At 46.9% G+C, this 16890-nt stretch overlaps 1 protein-coding gene across 2 annotated transcripts in view; it reads right to left on the bottom strand.

Moving 5' to 3' along the window:
• The window catches only part of TAF6 (TATA-box binding protein associated factor 6), a 1437250-nt gene that overhangs the window by 37681 nt on the left and 1382679 nt on the right, over positions 1–16890 (bottom strand). The window lies entirely within an intron of this gene.

Genomic DNA, 16890 nt, shown 5'->3' with positions numbered 1-16890 from the left:
AAAAAGCTGATCAGACTTGCAAAAGGCAGCTGCTCTGTGTAAATAAAAGCGTAACTGCCTATGAACGTCTAACAAATGAAGTTTGTACTCCCCTTTGTTTTGATAGTTAGGGAAAAAAACTGGGAGATTAATGGACTGATTGATGTTCACCTTGGAGGCCACTTTTTGTAGGAAAGATGGGTTAGTCCTGAGACAGACCCTGTCCTTATGGAACTTGAGGTAAGGAGGCTTAACACGGAGGGCTTGCAGCTCCGACACCCTTCTAGCCGAGGTAATAGCTACCAAAAAGGCAGTTTTCCAGAACAAGAATTTCAAATCAACAGAAGCTGCAGGTTCAAAGGGTGGTCCAGTCAGAGCCTGAAGGACCAAAGTTAGATCCCATAGAGGGGCGGAATTCCTGATAGGAGGTCTCAAGAGGAACGTACCCTTCAGAAAGGTCTTACAAATCTTGGTGGAAGCGAGGGGATCAAGATTGTCTCCAATGTGAAAATGGGAGATGGCAGCCATTTGAACCTTTACGGTAGAAGAAAGTACAGTTGTGTACCTACCATAAATGTAGATGTTCGAGTGTATTCACTGTTGCAGTCATTACACTTGGGTTATCCTGCTGGCAGGCTACCCGCAGTCGGCCTAAATTCCAAAGTCCTGGTCCGGCGTCGGTTGCTGTCGCCTCTTCCCTGACGTCAGTGCGTCAGGGGTATAAAAGATGCAGCCGACGCCATTTTCTTCAGTTTTTCTTGCCCCAGATGTCAGGTGCCCCCAAAAGGGTAGGCTGTAAAAATTATGATCATAAAAAAGCATGCACATAACCTTCATCTACAAGCAAATACACCACATCGGTTCTATAGAATAGATAGGTACAGATGAGTCCCAGCAAAGAAAAAAGGGGGATGGAGGGAGGGTAACCTGGACTGCAACAGTGAATACACTCTAACATCTACATTTATGGTATGTACACAACTGTACTATGTTTATCGTGTTTCATTGTTGCAGTCATTACACTTGGGTTGAATCCCAAAGCTGAGGTAGAGCGGCTGGGCCTAAATATGGGCCTAAATAGAGTTTGGAGTGGCTATGAGGCCCTGCAGAACTGCAGTGGCAAAGCCTGCTCTGGATTTAGAGTACAAAGGTAAATGGTAGTGCTTTGTAAAAGTGTGCACTGAAGTCCATGTTGCAGCCTCCAAAATATCCTTGGGTTGGTACTCCTCTGAGAAAGGCTGCTGAAGTGGCTGCTGCTCTGGTAGAATGTAGCCTAATGCCCTTGGGCACTGATTTGCCATGTTGTGAATAGCAAAAACGAATGCAGTGGGCTATCCATTTTGAAATAGTCTGTTTTGAAATGGCTTTTCCTTGGGAACCTGCAGCATATGCCACTAAGAGTTGCTCAGTCTTTCTGAAGGCTTTAGTCTTGTCCAAGTAAAAGCGTAGCTGTCTGTGTACATCCAAAGTATGCAGAAGTCTCTCTCCCTTATTCTGTGGGTTTGGGTAAAAGGTAGGCAAATGTATGGTTTGGTTAAGAGCCACGCTGGACACTACCTTAGGCATAAATGTCGGGTTTGTCCTTAGAGAAACCCTGTCCTGATGGAAAATAATTAAAGGTTCCAGAGCCACTAGTGCCTGTAACTCTGAGACTCTTCTTGCTGAAGTTATTGCTAGGAGAAGAGCGGTTTTCCATGACAAGTATTTTATCTCTGCTGTATTGGCAGGATCAAAAGGAGGCAGAGTGAGCTTTTCCAAGACAAAATTGAGGTTCCATATAGGAATTGGAGCTCTCCTTGGAGGTCTTATGTTTTTGGCCCCTCTGGGAAACTGTCTTAGCAGTGGATGAGAAAAAATAGGTGGTTCCGTATTGTAATGAGCTGAAATGGCAGACGCATGGATCTTAATTGATGAGGATAGGCCTTTGCCCAACATCTCAGTTAGGTAAAATCTGAGGAATATTTGGTTCAAGCGAGTCAGTTCCCTGCACTTGGTTCCAAGCACAGAATCTCTTCCATTTTTCTGCATAAGATTTTTTGATGCTGGGCCTCCTGGCCTCCAAAATAACATCCATAACTGCTTTAGAGAGAGGTGTGTTCTGAATGATTACATTATCTGCCATGCAGCCAGATTTAGGGTTCTGAGTTGGCTGTGCAGGATCTGATTGTTCTGCTGGGTCAGCAAATGAGGTATTACAGGCAATGTCCAGGCTGGGCCTTGAGACAAGCTCTTTAGGATTGGGTACCAGTGCTGGCGTGGCCAGTCTGGGACAATCAGTATCATTTTTGGCTTCTCTTGTCTGACCTTTAGAAGTACCTTGGAGAGGAGAGGCAGAGGAGGGAAGGCATATACTGTAAGGGCTTTCCAGCTGAATGAAAGGGCGTCCACTTTCCATGCTTGCTTGTGATAAGTCCGAGTGCAGAATCTCTGTAGCTGGCAGTTGTGAGGGGAAGCAAACAGATCTATGTCTGGGCATCCCCACTCCCCTGTTATCATGTTGAAGATTTGTGGGTCATGTTTCCACTCATAAGGATCCATGAAGTTTCTGCTTAGTTCGTCTGCCAAAGTATTTGTCTTTCCTGGCAGGTATTGTGCTTGCAGATGTACTTGATAAGTCAATGCTGTGTCCCACAAAGTCATGGCTTGCCTGCAGAGGGGGTAGGAATGTGTGCCCCCTTGCTTATGTACCACATGACTGTAGTATTGTCCGTCTTTATCAGTAGTTGTCCTGGATGAAGTAGGTCCTTGAAGGCTATCAGGGCATTTTGTACAGCTAGCATCTCTTTTTGATTGATATGAAGATGCATTTGGTTTGTGGGCCATGTGCCCTGAATACATTTTCCTGCCATGTGCACCCCCCAGGCATAATCTGATACATCTGTTGTTAGTGTTTGCCTGGCAGTGGGTAAGGTGAATGGCTGTCCCTTGTTGTGGTGACAGGCCTGAGCCCACCATAGAAATTCCTGATGCAGGAAGGGAATAAGAGTAATTACTGTTTCCAGGCTGTGGCAATGTTGAGTCCAAACACTTTTTAGATACCACTGTAGTTTCCTCATATGCAATTTTGCATATGGAATTAGTAGAATGCAGGATGCTATGTAGCCCAGAGCCTGCAGAATTTGTCTTGCAGATAACTGGGTCTTTGTTGGCATGTCTTTGAAGTAAGAAGTCAGATGCCTTTGTTTGTCTGGCGTGAGATAAGCCATCTGGGCAGTTGTATTTAAGCTTGCACCCAGGAATATTATCTCTTGAGAGGGTACTAGTTTTGATTTCTTTTTGTTTACTGTGTACCCTAGGCAAATTAGTAATCTTTTTACAAACACCAGATGCTGTAGTATAATGTCTTTGTCCTTTGCTTGAATAAGGCAGTCGTCCAAGTAGGGGTATATTTGAATTCCTCTTTGTCTGCAAAATGCAATTACTGGAGCCAAGCATTTTGTGAAAACCCTGGGCGCAGTAGATAAGCCAAAGGGCAGTGCAGAGAACTGGTAGTGCAGTGAGCCAGCTATGAATCTGAGGTATCTTCTGCAAGAATGTCTGATTGGGACATGCGGGTATGCCTCTTTCAGGTCCAAAGTTACAAGCCAAGCCTTCTTGCCCAGCAAGGGCAGAAGCTGCTGTAGAGTCAACATTTTGAATTTTGGGACGTCCAGAAAAGTGTTTAGAATAGACAGATCCAGAATTGGTCTCCAGGCTTTGTCCTTTCTTGGTACTAAGAAAAGTCTTGAGTAAAGTCCTCGTCCCTGCTCCTGGTGTGGCACTGGCTGAATAGCCCCCATGTCCATGAGGGATGAAACTTGTTTTTGTGCCTCTTGCCATTGATTGCATGGCAGGTCTGGCATGCCTTTTGCCTTTGGAAGGGTGTGAAAGTGGAACCTGTAACCCTGAGAGACTATTTAAGACCCATTTGTCCTGGGTGATCTTGTGCCAGTTTTGTGAAAAAAGTGCTAGCTTTCCCCCTAAGGGTGCTGCCAAAAAATAAGTGCTTGGCATTGGCAGAGGGAAGTCATTGGGACTGTTTTCTATAAGGCTGTGATTTGTCTTCTCTGCTTTTGGAGGTAGAAGCACCCCATTGTTTGTGCCTGTATGAGCCCTGGGGCTGTTGCCTGCCTCTAGGGCATCTGGCGCAAGAAAAAAGTTTCCCCAACGGGGTACCTTAGCTTTATTGAAGACTTCGGATCTGAAGTTCGATTTTGAAAATCTCAGGAGTCGGCCGACTGGCACTTGCGAACTGCTTTTGCTTCGGGCACCGCGCAGCAAGAAAGACTGGAGAAAATGGCGTCTGCTGCATCTTATATACCCCTGGAGCACTGATGTCAGGGGCGACAGCAACCGATGCCGGACCAGGACTTTGGAATTCAGGCCGACTGCGGGTAGCCTGCCAGCAGGATAACCCAAGTGTAATGACTGCAACAGTGAAACACGATGAACATCTGGCCCCTTGCTGAAAAATGTGAGATAGGAAATCTATCACTGCCAGAATGGGAGCAGTGAAAGGGTCCAAATTTCTATGAGATGCCCAAATAGAGAACCGCTTCCATTTACTATTGTAAACCTTCCTGGTAGAAGGCTTATGCGCCACCTACCAGGATACATCTAACTGCAGGCGAGATACCGGGAGTCCTGGCGACTAATGGAACTGGATCAACCAAGCTGAGAGCTTGAGATCGACCAGATCTGGGGGTTTCAATCCCGAAGGATGATATATCAGATCCGGGATGGGATCCAAGATCCAGAGAGGAGCTATGAGATGCGACCGTAGGCAAGGGAACCAGGCTTGACGAGGCCAGAATGGGGCTATGAGGATAATCTTGTTCCCCAACCGACGAGTTTTCTGTAAGAATCTTGTCATCAATGGGAGAGGAGGATAAGCATAAAGAAGACCGGGTGGCCAAGCATGGACTAGAGCGTCTCTGGGGCTTTCCCCCGGTGGGGGGATTAAAGCAAAAAACTCGCTGCACTTCGCGTTGGAAGGTGACACGAAGAGATCGCAGCAAGGCTGACCCCACTTGTGGAAGATCTGTTTCGCTACTGTAGGATTCAGAGACCACTCGTAGGGCGAGCGGACAGTTCGACTCAGTTTGTCCGCTAGAATGTTGGACCGACCTGGAATGTGCATTGCCAACAAAAAACGGTTGGTGGATATCGCCCAATCCCAAACTCTCATGGCCTCTCGGCAAAGAGGATAAGACCTGGTTCTCCCCTGTTTGTTGATGTATCAGACCACTGACATGTTGTCTGACTGAATTGCAATAGTCCCTGGAGGGAGAAAGGCATGAAGAGCTTGCAACGCTAGAAGTACCACCCTCATCTCCAGAACATTTATATGCAGAACGGTCTCTGTCTGAGTCCACGTACCTTGGACAGTCCTGCCCGCTTAGTGCCCCCCACCCAAGGCGGGAAGCATCCGTGGTCACCGTGGCTTGTGGTTGCCGCATAAACGGTCGTCCTTGCTGAAGTTCGTGAGATCGGAGCCACCACATGAGGGAATTTCTGCAAACTCTGCTGATAGGCATTGGTAAGTCCAATGGGTGGTGAAGAATGGACCACTGAACCTGCAAAGTCCACTGGAGAACCCTCATGTGCAAGCGAGCTAAGGGTGCGAGATTGATTGCTGCTGCCATGGACCCTAAAGCTCTCAGGACTAACTCCGCTGACTGGGCAGGTGACTGAAGAAGGGCTAAAACATGTACGGTCAAACTGCGAAGTCTGTCTGATGTCAAGAAGGCCTTGGTCTGAAGCGTTTCTATTCTGGCCCCTATGAACTCCAAGACTTGAACTGGTTGGAATGATGACTTCCTGAAATTTATGGTGATCCCTAATTGGGATGCTAGAAGTAGGAAGGAATCCCTGGCTAAGCAGAGTAGATGACTGGTGGGAGCGGTAAGGAGCCAGTCGTCTAGGTAAGGAAAAACCTGTATTCCCTGGAGTCTCAGGTGGGCCGCTACAACTGCCATGACCTTGGTGAACACTCTAGGGGGCTGTGGTGAGGCAAAGGGTAGGACCCTGAACTGGTAAAAACTGGCCCCTAGCCGGAAGCAGAGGAACCACCTGGATCGCCTGTCCAAGAGAATGTGATAGTACGCATCCTTGAGGTCTATGGAGCACATCCAGTCCTTCTCCTGCAAAAGGGGCAGGATGGATTGAAGTGTGACCATCCAGAATTTCTCCTTGGCAATGAAGAGGTTCATTGCTGAAAGGATGAGAATTGGCCTCAAGTCCCCCGTCTTCTTTGGCACCAGAAAGAACCTGGAGTAATTGCCTAATCCGGACTGGCCTGGGGTGACGTGGTGGATAGCTCTTTTATCTAGCAGCTTTTTTATCTCTAAAGCTGCAGCCTCCCTCTGACTGGGTGGTACATCGGGGAGGAGTCTCAACTGAGGAGGTAGGTTTATGAACGGAATTGAGTAACCACTGGATATTATTCGAAGCACCCAGCGATCTGTTGTGATGGGCTCCCATTGAGCCAGGCGCTTCGAAAAATGCCCCCCCCCCGACTACCTCCAGAGAGGAGCAGTCGGGCAACCCCTCATGGCTGCTGCGTGGGTCGGTAAGAAAAAGGTTCCCGAGACCCAAAATTTTTTGGCCCCCCTCTGCCTATGGGCTGGCGTCCACCTTGTCCCCCTCTGCCTCTGAAGGACGAAGGGTCTGGAGTGTAACAGGACTGCTGAGACTTCCGGAACCACATCTTCTTTTGTCCTCATTCGTTCCTGGGAAAGGACCTTTGAGGAGCCGAGAAGTGATTCTGACGGCAGACAGCATCTTCCTGTCTTTCTCGCTCTGAACCAACGTGTCGCGTTCGCGAAGGATGCCTTGAAAGGTTCTGAAAAGTCACAAAGCCGAGGCCAGGCATGATGCCTTAAGGCGATGCCGGACCCGCTGGCTCTAGTGGCCCCTTCCGTGCCATGGGAAAGTAGCCACATAGATGTGTTAGAAACAGATTTCAGAGTGGCCATGCGAGCCGAGAAAGTCCGTTTATCCTCGGCCGACATGGACTCAGGGGGAGACTCATATTCTTTCACCACATACCGCTGATGTCTAATTACATGGGTCAAATAATTCAGCGCCCTTATGGAAAAGGTAGCTGAAGCAAACATCCGCTTCCTGATGCGATCCATCGTCTGAGACTCCTTATCAGGGGGATGGACCGAGGAACTATCCTGGGCGAGTTTCTTTTTGGTGGCCACCGCCACCACCATGGCATCTACCAAGGAACCCTTACTCCATGCCGTCCTATCCACCGGGGGACTAAGAATCCTATCTGGCCTCCTGGGGATTGGCTCTACAGTATCCGGTTCCTTCCACGTCCTGGTAGTGATGAGGTCAACCAGGGGGTCGACTGGAGGGGACACCCAAGAGGTACACGGCTTTGCGAACGCCTCCAGGAACACAGACTCGTCTGAGGAAGATTTTTGGGCTGACCACCCCCCCCCCCCTTTTGGTGAAGCATTTCCATAATGTCTCCAAAGGAGACGTCCTCGGGGGGTGACCTGGAGGAACCTTCCCCTTCCTCCAAATCGGTGTCCTCCATGAGGGACTCAGGGGAGTCCAAGTGCCTCGTCTTACACTTACGTTTGTGAGAGACCTCCTTGGGAGGGCTGTCCGAGGAAGGCTCCCCAACAGGGTCATGTTCCACCAGTGGAACGGGCTGGGGGAGGGGTCAATGCAGGCTGTCCTGGGACTGGACGATGGAAGACGAGCCCAGCTGCAAGGGAGTGGGGGCGGATCCTGAGGAAAGAGTCTTGGGTCTCGAACCTCTCGAGAGAACCCTCTCCATCACGTCAAAAGCCGAGGGTGAACCAATCTCTCTGGGCTCCGTGTTTAACACCCTCAGATCTGGCGCAGGGATCGGTGTCGGAGCCGAAGCACTCGGACCCGAGATAGAAGTGTGCTCCGACCGAAACGGAGCTGAAGACACACTGGCCCCCTCGGATCTGACGCACGGCTCACGGCCCCGAGAGCTCGGATCCGAGAAAGGATCCGACAAACTCGAGGGCACGGCCGGCGTCGATGTAGCAATAACCATCGGAGCAGACTCCCTGACTCCTCGGATCCAAAACCAGATAGTGGATCGGAGAAGGAGCTATCAGGGCAGAAAGTGGGGCTGAACTCCCCCCCCTCCGGGGGGGTGGGGGTGGGAGGCAGCAACACTCCCATCTGCAGTTGGCTTTGGAGAAAGCGACGCATCATCCGGTCCACATCGGTGTCGGAGAGGCTATGGGTTGACCTAGAGGAGGCCGCCGAAGCTGGCTGGGAGGGCCGCCGCGACGACCTAGAAGATGGTCGGGCCTCCTCTGGCAAAAAAAGTAGAGAACGGAGCCGAGGGGAGGAAGGTCCGAAGATCTTCTGGGGGAAAAGAGCAGTTTAGCAGGCTGAGTCAGCCCGCCACTTGTGGCTTCTGTGCCTCTCTTTCTCTCTGTCTTTCTCTCTCTCTCCTCTCTCTTTTTGACTCCCTTTCTCCCTGGGCAGAAGTGGGAGATTGAGTCCCAGCCAGAGTAGGGGGAACAGCAGGCTGAGCAGCCACAGCCACAGCTGTAGCCACCGAGGGAGAGAAGGAAGAAGCCGACTCCGCGGGTAGGAGACCTGCCAGAATCAGCTTATTCTTCCTATCCCTCAGGGCCCGGGGTTAAAAGCTGCACAAATTTGGCAGCCAGAGGTCAGATGTGGAACTCCCAGGCAGAGGACATACTGAGTATGGCCACAATCAGTGCACTTAGAGAAAATGGCCTTTGTGGCCTCGGCCATGATTTCAAACTGAAACACACACACGCACACACAAAAGGGAGAGACCTACTAGAATTAAACTACAAATTAAACTACAAGGGAACTCAGGGGTTTAAGCTATAATATTATACTAATCACACACTCAAACACCAAGATATAATTCAAAAAAACACTTACTAATCGCCTAAACACTAGGAGCTCGAGAAACTCGTGCTTGACAAAGCCGCGGCAAACGAGATCTGAGGATTGGAAGGAGGTCATAGGGTGTTATGGGTAAGGGGGAGGAGCTTGGAGCTCGGATCTCTAGCTTGGAAAGCTGCCGGCTCGGATCCGATACCCACAGGTTGATGATCAAATTAAGTTAACTACTTCAGATCACGTGTTCACTGAACACATCTTATCAACACGGAAATATCGACCTTTTAAAATCCCGAATGGCCACTTCACCAAATTTTTTCCCAGGGGAAAAAATTGCTCAGCCATACATACATACACACACACACACAAAGACACACACACACACAAATTTAAAACCCTACATAGAGGGGGGGCTTTACCCCCCCGAGGTGGGGATCTGTGCCCCCCATACTCCCTTTAACTAAATATACCAACTCCGAGCTCACACTACTGTGGGGAAAAGGGCAAATTTCCGAAGATGGCCGAGTGATTTTTTTTTTCCCCCTGGGAAAAATTTTGCTGAAGCAGCCATTCGGGATTTTAAAGGATCAGTATTTCCGTGTTGATTAAGACGTGTTCGGCAAACATGTCTTTCGACACGGTAATACAGACCTGATTTGGGTGCTACTCCTTTTAGTGTTTCTGTACAGATGTTATGTTGGCAGAAATTATCAACTTGGAACTTCATTTATCTTTTTAACCTCAAATATATCCTCAATCAGGAGTAGAAAAAGTTCTACACAGGAGTCAAGACTACTGCATCCTATGAACTTTTAGCCAAGTCTAACACGCTGTTAGATGTCTGTGCATGTATTATCAACTGGATGTAAAAATCTTCAGGTTACAATTCTTGTACAGTTCTGTAACCTCATCAACTCATCCTAATATGTTTAGATTCATGCTGTACCTCTGCATTTCTGTCCACACATCTGTTTGATCTTTTTTGAGAAGGCTGCTACTACCTTGGAGCTTCACCTCTGGTGGCTTCACTCCATTAGTACCAAATTCTTCCTTCACTTTGAAGTTCTCCATCTCATATCTGTTTCTAGTTTCCAGGTCTTATGGTGTAATTTCTGGTAAGTCAACGTCATGTTTACTGATGTACTGTTCCAAGCTTTGCAGTCAGACTTTACAAAGCCTGGAAAGATGCACCCAGACACAAATTTCTCCATGCCTCACAAATACTACAATTCCATCCTTGGCAATAACCGCTCTAGGTCTTTTCCAATCTGCCCAAATCAGACCTATTGGAGTATACTTTGTCTTATACTTAAAACATTTTATCTGCGATGCAAAATTGTTTTTGCAGTGCTGTCAAGAGTTCTGCCTGAATATTCAACAGCAGCAAATTCTCACCTTGATGCATGCAGTGCTGAAATATGTTCTCCCAATACTGCCATGCTCCTTGTAGACCCAACTACTGCAAGCACATTGTTAATCAGAACATAAGGGAGATATGGGTTATCAGCAAACACAAGCAGATATGGACTGTAGCTACAGACATTATACAGTATTCCTTTTGTCAGACTAGTCCAATGCCATTCCCCAGCCACTTCCTATACTAGCGTTTTACTTATGTTACTGTCAACAAACACGTCTTTCAACATGGTAATATAGACCCCCCCCCCCCCCCCCCAAATCATTTATTACTTGTGGCTAGAAGATTTGAAGAACTTTGCAGAAAAGAACTTTCAGGAAATTCTCCAACATACACATCCAAATCATTTCCATCTTCTATTGGCCATATGTCAGAAGAAGTGAGGTGCTTATTACATGGAAATTAACTCTTCTGTTTTTCTAGAAGCCCACTGCTTCAGGGACTTTGCATTATTATGGTCTTGGTTTCAGTACGGAAGTTCTTTGCCACATCTCTAATTCTATTACCACTGGCAATCAATATCCTCTGAGGTTGACCAGTAATGAACATTTACCACCAGAAATTGTAATGTGATTAATGACATAAATGTAGTAGGTGCCAAGTTCATTTAAAACCACACAAACTACCTTACACTGCTAAAGAATACTAACACTGGGCCCAGACTTGGGTCTCCTGTACTTTAAACAAGCCTGGCAAGAATTTCAAAATTTAAATATATTCATGATCCTTGTTTCTTGAATTAAAAAAGCAGTTTCTGCAATTTACCTACAAACATGTCTACATTGAAAAAGATTCAATTTATTTAAAATGTTCTGCTTCTCTTCCCTTGTCATGTTTCTTGAATAATGGCAAAGTCTGCTTAAAGTCTTTATATAAAATACTGACACAATGTCTAGAGCTAGCGAATTTATGAGTCACTGGTTAAACATCACTGTTTTATCACTGTTCACATCCAGGACTTTTCTGTTTCTTTTAATAATGTCTTACTCAGCAAAAAAGGTCACTCATGGGAAACTGCTTCAGTATCAATATCACACTTTGCTCTATTTTTGCTGGAACAGACTACTTTTCCTTCATTAAACATGAAAGTCCTATTACTACATTAGTTCCGATATTCTCCATTTCATTCTTCCTCACTCTTGGGTCTCTGGATCCAATCTTGGATCCGACTCAGCCGGTTCTCAAGACTTATGATCTGAGCCTCAAGCTCCTCTCTCTCCCATAATGCCTCACTTCTCCTCTAACCCCTTAGATTTCATCTGCCACCTTCTAGCTCACAAGCGATTTTGTAGCCGAGAGAGAGATAAATGGGTTTCATTAGTTGCTTCTTTCTAATTTCTGTCAGTAAATCCTCTTTTTTTAACTAGTGCTATTTACTTTCCTATCTGTCCTGCCCTCCTATTTAGCAAGTTTTCGCTGGTGTTAGGGTTGCTTGCCCCTCCTCCACCACGTTTTTTCTTCAGTAACCATTGACATTCTCCTTCCTTTTTCTTGCTTAGCTGTATATCTATATATATATATAAAAAAAAAAAAAACTTTCCCAGTATTATTGTTTTTTGTAGTGTAGTGTTACAGTTGAGCAGTTAAGTGTGCTGATCTTGTTAGTGTGTGTATATATATATATATATATATATATATATATATATATATATATATATATATATATATATACTAGCCCTGCATGCATTAGTATCTCTGATAAACCTACAGGTTTTAAGAGGTGCGCCTCTTGTGGGCATAAGATTCACAATTTGGATGCCCACAATAGGTGCATGTATTGTCTTCGTCCGGAGCACTTAGAGATCGAGTGCAAGATTTGTGCGGCCTTTAACCCCTGTGCCCTTGCAGACCACAGAAACAAGCTGATATTGAGAGGTCTCTTACTGACTTCTGCAGCTCAAACTCCTGTCAAGCCTTCTGCTTCTAAGAAGCCTAAGAAGCATGCCCCTCTCAGCATCCCCGGTGACGATGACTTCTATCCCTGAGAAACGACAAAGATTATTGGATCCAGCCACCTCGGACCTGACAGAATTGGTACCTATGAAGATCCAAGTGCTGTCGGATCCTCAACCTTTGGGTCTGAGCACCCCCTTGGATCCATCAGATGTTATTCAGATCCGGAGTTCTCTATCTCCGGGTGAAGCCTCCCCACGACTGAAACACTTGGATCAGAGGTACCAGAGCCATACTCCACATCACAGCAAGTCTCCTTCTCCAGCACAGACTGCTCGGGACCAGCCTCTTCCCTCAGTCAAGTCTATGCATTTTTCAACCACATCAAGACCCTCTCGACTGTCTCATTCAGGCATGAACAGAATGATGCTGAGTTTTACCAAAGCTCAGATTCAGTTGGGGATTTTGCCATCTCTGACTCATACTGGATCTATGAGAGCTCCAACTCCAATATCTTGGTCTCCTCTTCAGATTTGACCTCCAGTTTCAGAACTTCTGGATCTGGCTTTTTCAAAACAGCCATTGTTGGAGCATAGGATTTGTCTTTCTTCGACTCTGGCAGTGTCCCAGACTAGATCTGTGCCACTGCCCTCGGAGCAGAGAGTGAGTCCCAGACCCAAGACGTGGGCGCCAACTCCTCTGGGTTGGTTTTGGCTCCAACCATGTCAGAGCCGTCTGTTCCCCTATGGGCTTCGGCCCTTGACAATTCAGGTCCAGTGCTATCTGGAGGCATCAGATTTGGGATGGCTTCCCTCACTTGGGGGCTTTGGCTACGAATAAGGGGGTAGGTGCTTCCCTGGGTTTGTCTGCATTTTGGGTGGTAGAGAGGGCTTTCTTCATACCATGAGATCCAGCTCATCATCCCCCAGATCCTAGCCAATCACCCTCTGATCGGAGCTTTGCACCCATTCATCCTGTCTGTAGTGAGCTCCTCCAGGAGAGCCTCCAGAGCTACCCCCCCTCACTGGGTCCCCCATTCCTCTGATTTGTCCCCTGAGTATCCCATGGGGGAAATTCATCGGAAAAGACAGTGCAAGAGGAAGCACACGGACTCACCTTTGGAGTCTTTAACAGAGGACACTGACTTCGATGAAGGAGAAGGGTCCCCCAATCTTTACCGGACTACATCTCCTTTGGAGATATTTTGGAAATCCTGAAGCAAAAGGGTGGTTTGTTATCCCAATCCCCTACTTCCAAGGAGTGTGTGTTTCTGGAAGCATTCAGGACTGGCCCATCTACATCCAGGGTGAGCCCGCTGGTAGAAGAACTTATTGATTCAGTTGCCCGCCGGGTGTGGAAAGAGCCAGGAACAGTGCAGTCCATAACAAAGCGTGCAGACGAGCACCTCAGCTTGCCTAGTGATTGCTTGTATTGGAGCAAAGGTGTTTCCGTTGATGCCACTGTGGTGTTGGCAGCCACCAAGAAGAAGCTGGCAGAGCAAAGCTCCACTGTCCATCCCCCGAACAAGGAGTCTGGGGCTTTGGACATGCATGGGAAGTGCATATATGCCTCTGCTACTTTTTCACTGAGGATTAAATTATTTGGCACATGTCATGCATCTCCAGAGGGATCTTTTTAAGGAACTTATCAACTCTCTGGCAGAATCCTTGTTGGAGGAGGACTTCAAGAAGGTATCTCCCCAGCTGGCCACTCTATCATCTATTTCTAATTCCTTGACGAGGCTAATCTCTCATGCTGCAATGGGAACCTATCAAGCAGCCGGCACAAGCATAAGCATAGCCCTTAGGAAACAAGCCCGATGAGGCTTTGCAGGTTTGTGGAAACCTTCAAAGTGTCCTTCATCATGGCTCATTGATGGTTCTTCTTTGTTTGGACCAGTTAAGGAAACTCTTGTCCGCAGTGAGCAGGAGGAAAAGACCTTATCTGCTGTAGTGATCAAATTTTCTTCCTCCCAACGGATCTTTTCAAGGAACTAACAGATTGGGAAGATGATGTGGTTTTTAAAGTCCCAGGGTGCTTTCCTGGAGGCTCAGGAAGAGTTCTCTTCTAGAGGCAGAGGAAGAGGATTTAATGGTAGGGGATGCCCTACAGGAAGAGGGGGTCTGCAGAACCAGGGCTTCAGAGAACCTCTCTCTGACAGGCCCTACCAATGCTCCTGAAGCATTGCCAAACTGTTCTACTCTGAAGGGAGTTGGGGGCAGATGTATCCTTGCACCCAGACAACGACACCTGGGTGCTAAACATTATTTCCAGAGGTTATTATATTTCCTTTCCCCTTCCACCTCCAAGCCCCAGAAGGACTCTCCCTGATGCTCCACCCACTCAGAGGGAGAATGCCATTCTAGAGGTTTGGAAGCTTCTAGAAAGAGTCTTCCAGAGGGTCCCAACCGAACAATGAGGATACGGAACCTACTCATGCTTCTTTTTGGTGCCAAAGAAGACAGGGGATCTTCGACCGATTCTAGATCCAAGCAATCTAAATTCGTTCATCAAGAAGTTCCACATGGTTATGATTAAGTCCATACTGTCACTACTACGCAAGGAGGACTTGAAGTGCTCTATAGATCTCCAGGATGTGTACTATCATATCAAAATAGACAAGTGCTCCAACAGACACTTGCTAGGAGCTAAATAATTACCAATTCAGAGCACTGCCCTTCGGGGCCCCCCAGGTGTTCACCAAATGTATGGCAGTGGTAGCAGCTCACCTGCGACTTCAAGAATTCCACGTTTCCATACTTAGACTGGCTCCTGACAGCACTTACAAGGCATCAACTTCAAGCCACTCATTACTTGCTACAAATTTTCAATTGTCTGGGAATTACAGTGAGCTTGGCAAAGTCAAAGATGTTCCCAGTACAGGACAGAGTTTATAGGAATTTAGTCACACAAATAGCTGCCTTGCCTCCACAGTAGATAATATCCTTGAGACCACAAGTCTGTTACTGGAGACGCCAAATCCACCTGCTCACCTAGTCTTGAGGGCCCTAGGATCCACGTCAGCTGCCATTCTCCTAGTTCCAATGGCAATTTTGTTCATGCGAGTACTGCAATGGAAACTAGCAGTGCTGTGGTCCACTTTGTACCATCCACTTTCTGCTCCCATCAGACTAACTATGATCTGCAAACATCACCTCCAGTGGTGGATGCTTTAAAATGACCTCTTTCTTGGCAGGCCTTTTTCTCTTACCCCTCCAATAACCGCTGTGACCATGGACGCTTCCCTGCTGGGGTGGGGGGCATTATCAAGGAACATTGGTCCAAGGTACGTGGTCCACCATCACTGAGATAAATTAAATTAAATTAAATACATACATGTTCTGGAGATGAGGCCAGTCCTTCTGTTGTTGCAAGCCGTTCACAACTGCCTCCCTCTGGGAACAATTCCAATTCAAACAGACAACATGTCAGTAGTCTGGTACATCAACAAGCAGGGGAGAACCTGGTCATATCCTCTGTGTAGGGAGGCGTTGAGGGTGTGGGAATGGGCGATCTCTTCAAACTGCTTTCTCCATGCAATGCACATTTCTTGGGGAGACCAACATTCTGGGAGACAGACCGAGCAGATCTGTCTAGAGTCCACACAAGTGATCCCTGAATCAATCAGCAGCGAACCAGCTATTCAGTCGGGGCCAAACCTGCTGAGATCCCTTTACCTCTCCCCTGAACAAGTGCAGCAGGTACTGCGCTCTGATTCCCCCAACAGATGAGTCACCCAGGAATGCTCTAGTCCATTACTGGCCCCCGGGTCTCCTGTAAGCTTACTCTCCTATTCCTCTTATCCCCAAAATCCTACAGAAAGCCAGCAGGTAGAAGAGCACTTTGATCCTCACTGCCCCCTTTCTGGCCTCGTCAAGTATGGTCCCCCTTTCTGCGGTTTCACAGAAAGTATCCCCATGGATACTGGATCCCAGACAGGATCTGATCTCCCATCCATCTGAGCATCAAAGTCCCAATCTCATATCCTTAAGGTTAACCGCTTGGTTTCTCCACTTCTAATGATTCTACAAAAGTCCAGAATAGCTTCCATTGCTCGAGAAATTATACTTGCTTCCCAAAAGCCTTCCAAAAAAAAAAAAGACTTACAGTAGCAAATGAAAGTTTTTCAATTTGGGCATCGAAACAGAATACTGGTCCCTTTTTAGTTTCTACTTTGGATATATGCTGTTATTAAGTTCTCCATCAGGATGGGACTAGTTATTCCATCACAAAGTTGCAACTGGAAGCGACTGCAAATTTTCACATTGGGAAAGACACTTCTTTTTTTTCTCCCCTTTCAACATCCAGGTTATACATCTCCACCTTGGGATCTCACTTGTGCTTTAAGGCCTTAATTAGAAACTGTTTGAGCCTGCAAATTCCTGTGACATGAAATTTCTAACTTGCAAAACTATTTTCCTAGTGGCCATCACTTCCGCAAAGAGTATCTGAGCTACAAACTTTTTCATCCAAACAACCTTACATTATGTTTTTCAAAGATAGGGTTTCCTTAAGAACCAATCCTACTTTTATGCCTAAAGTTGCTACAGAGACAAATATTAACCAGGCCATTCATTTGCCAGTCTTTTTTCCCAATCACTCAAAACAAGGGTGAATATATGCTGCATCTGCTGGATGTACACAGACAGCTGCATTTCTATCTACGTAGTACAAAGCAGTACAAAAAATTTGAGCAGCTATTCATTTCTCACCTAGTGGAATAGGTCAGGCAGTGTCCA

The sequence above is a fragment of the Protopterus annectens genome, chromosome 7.part0, assembly GCF_019279795.1.
Source record: "Protopterus annectens isolate FY-2018-M chromosome 7.part0, PAN1.0, whole genome shotgun sequence".
Classification (NCBI taxonomy): Eukaryota; Metazoa; Chordata; order Ceratodontiformes; family Protopteridae; genus Protopterus; species Protopterus annectens.
Note: the sequence above shows the minus strand (reverse complement) of the source record. Positions and strands in the feature narration are given on the sequence as shown.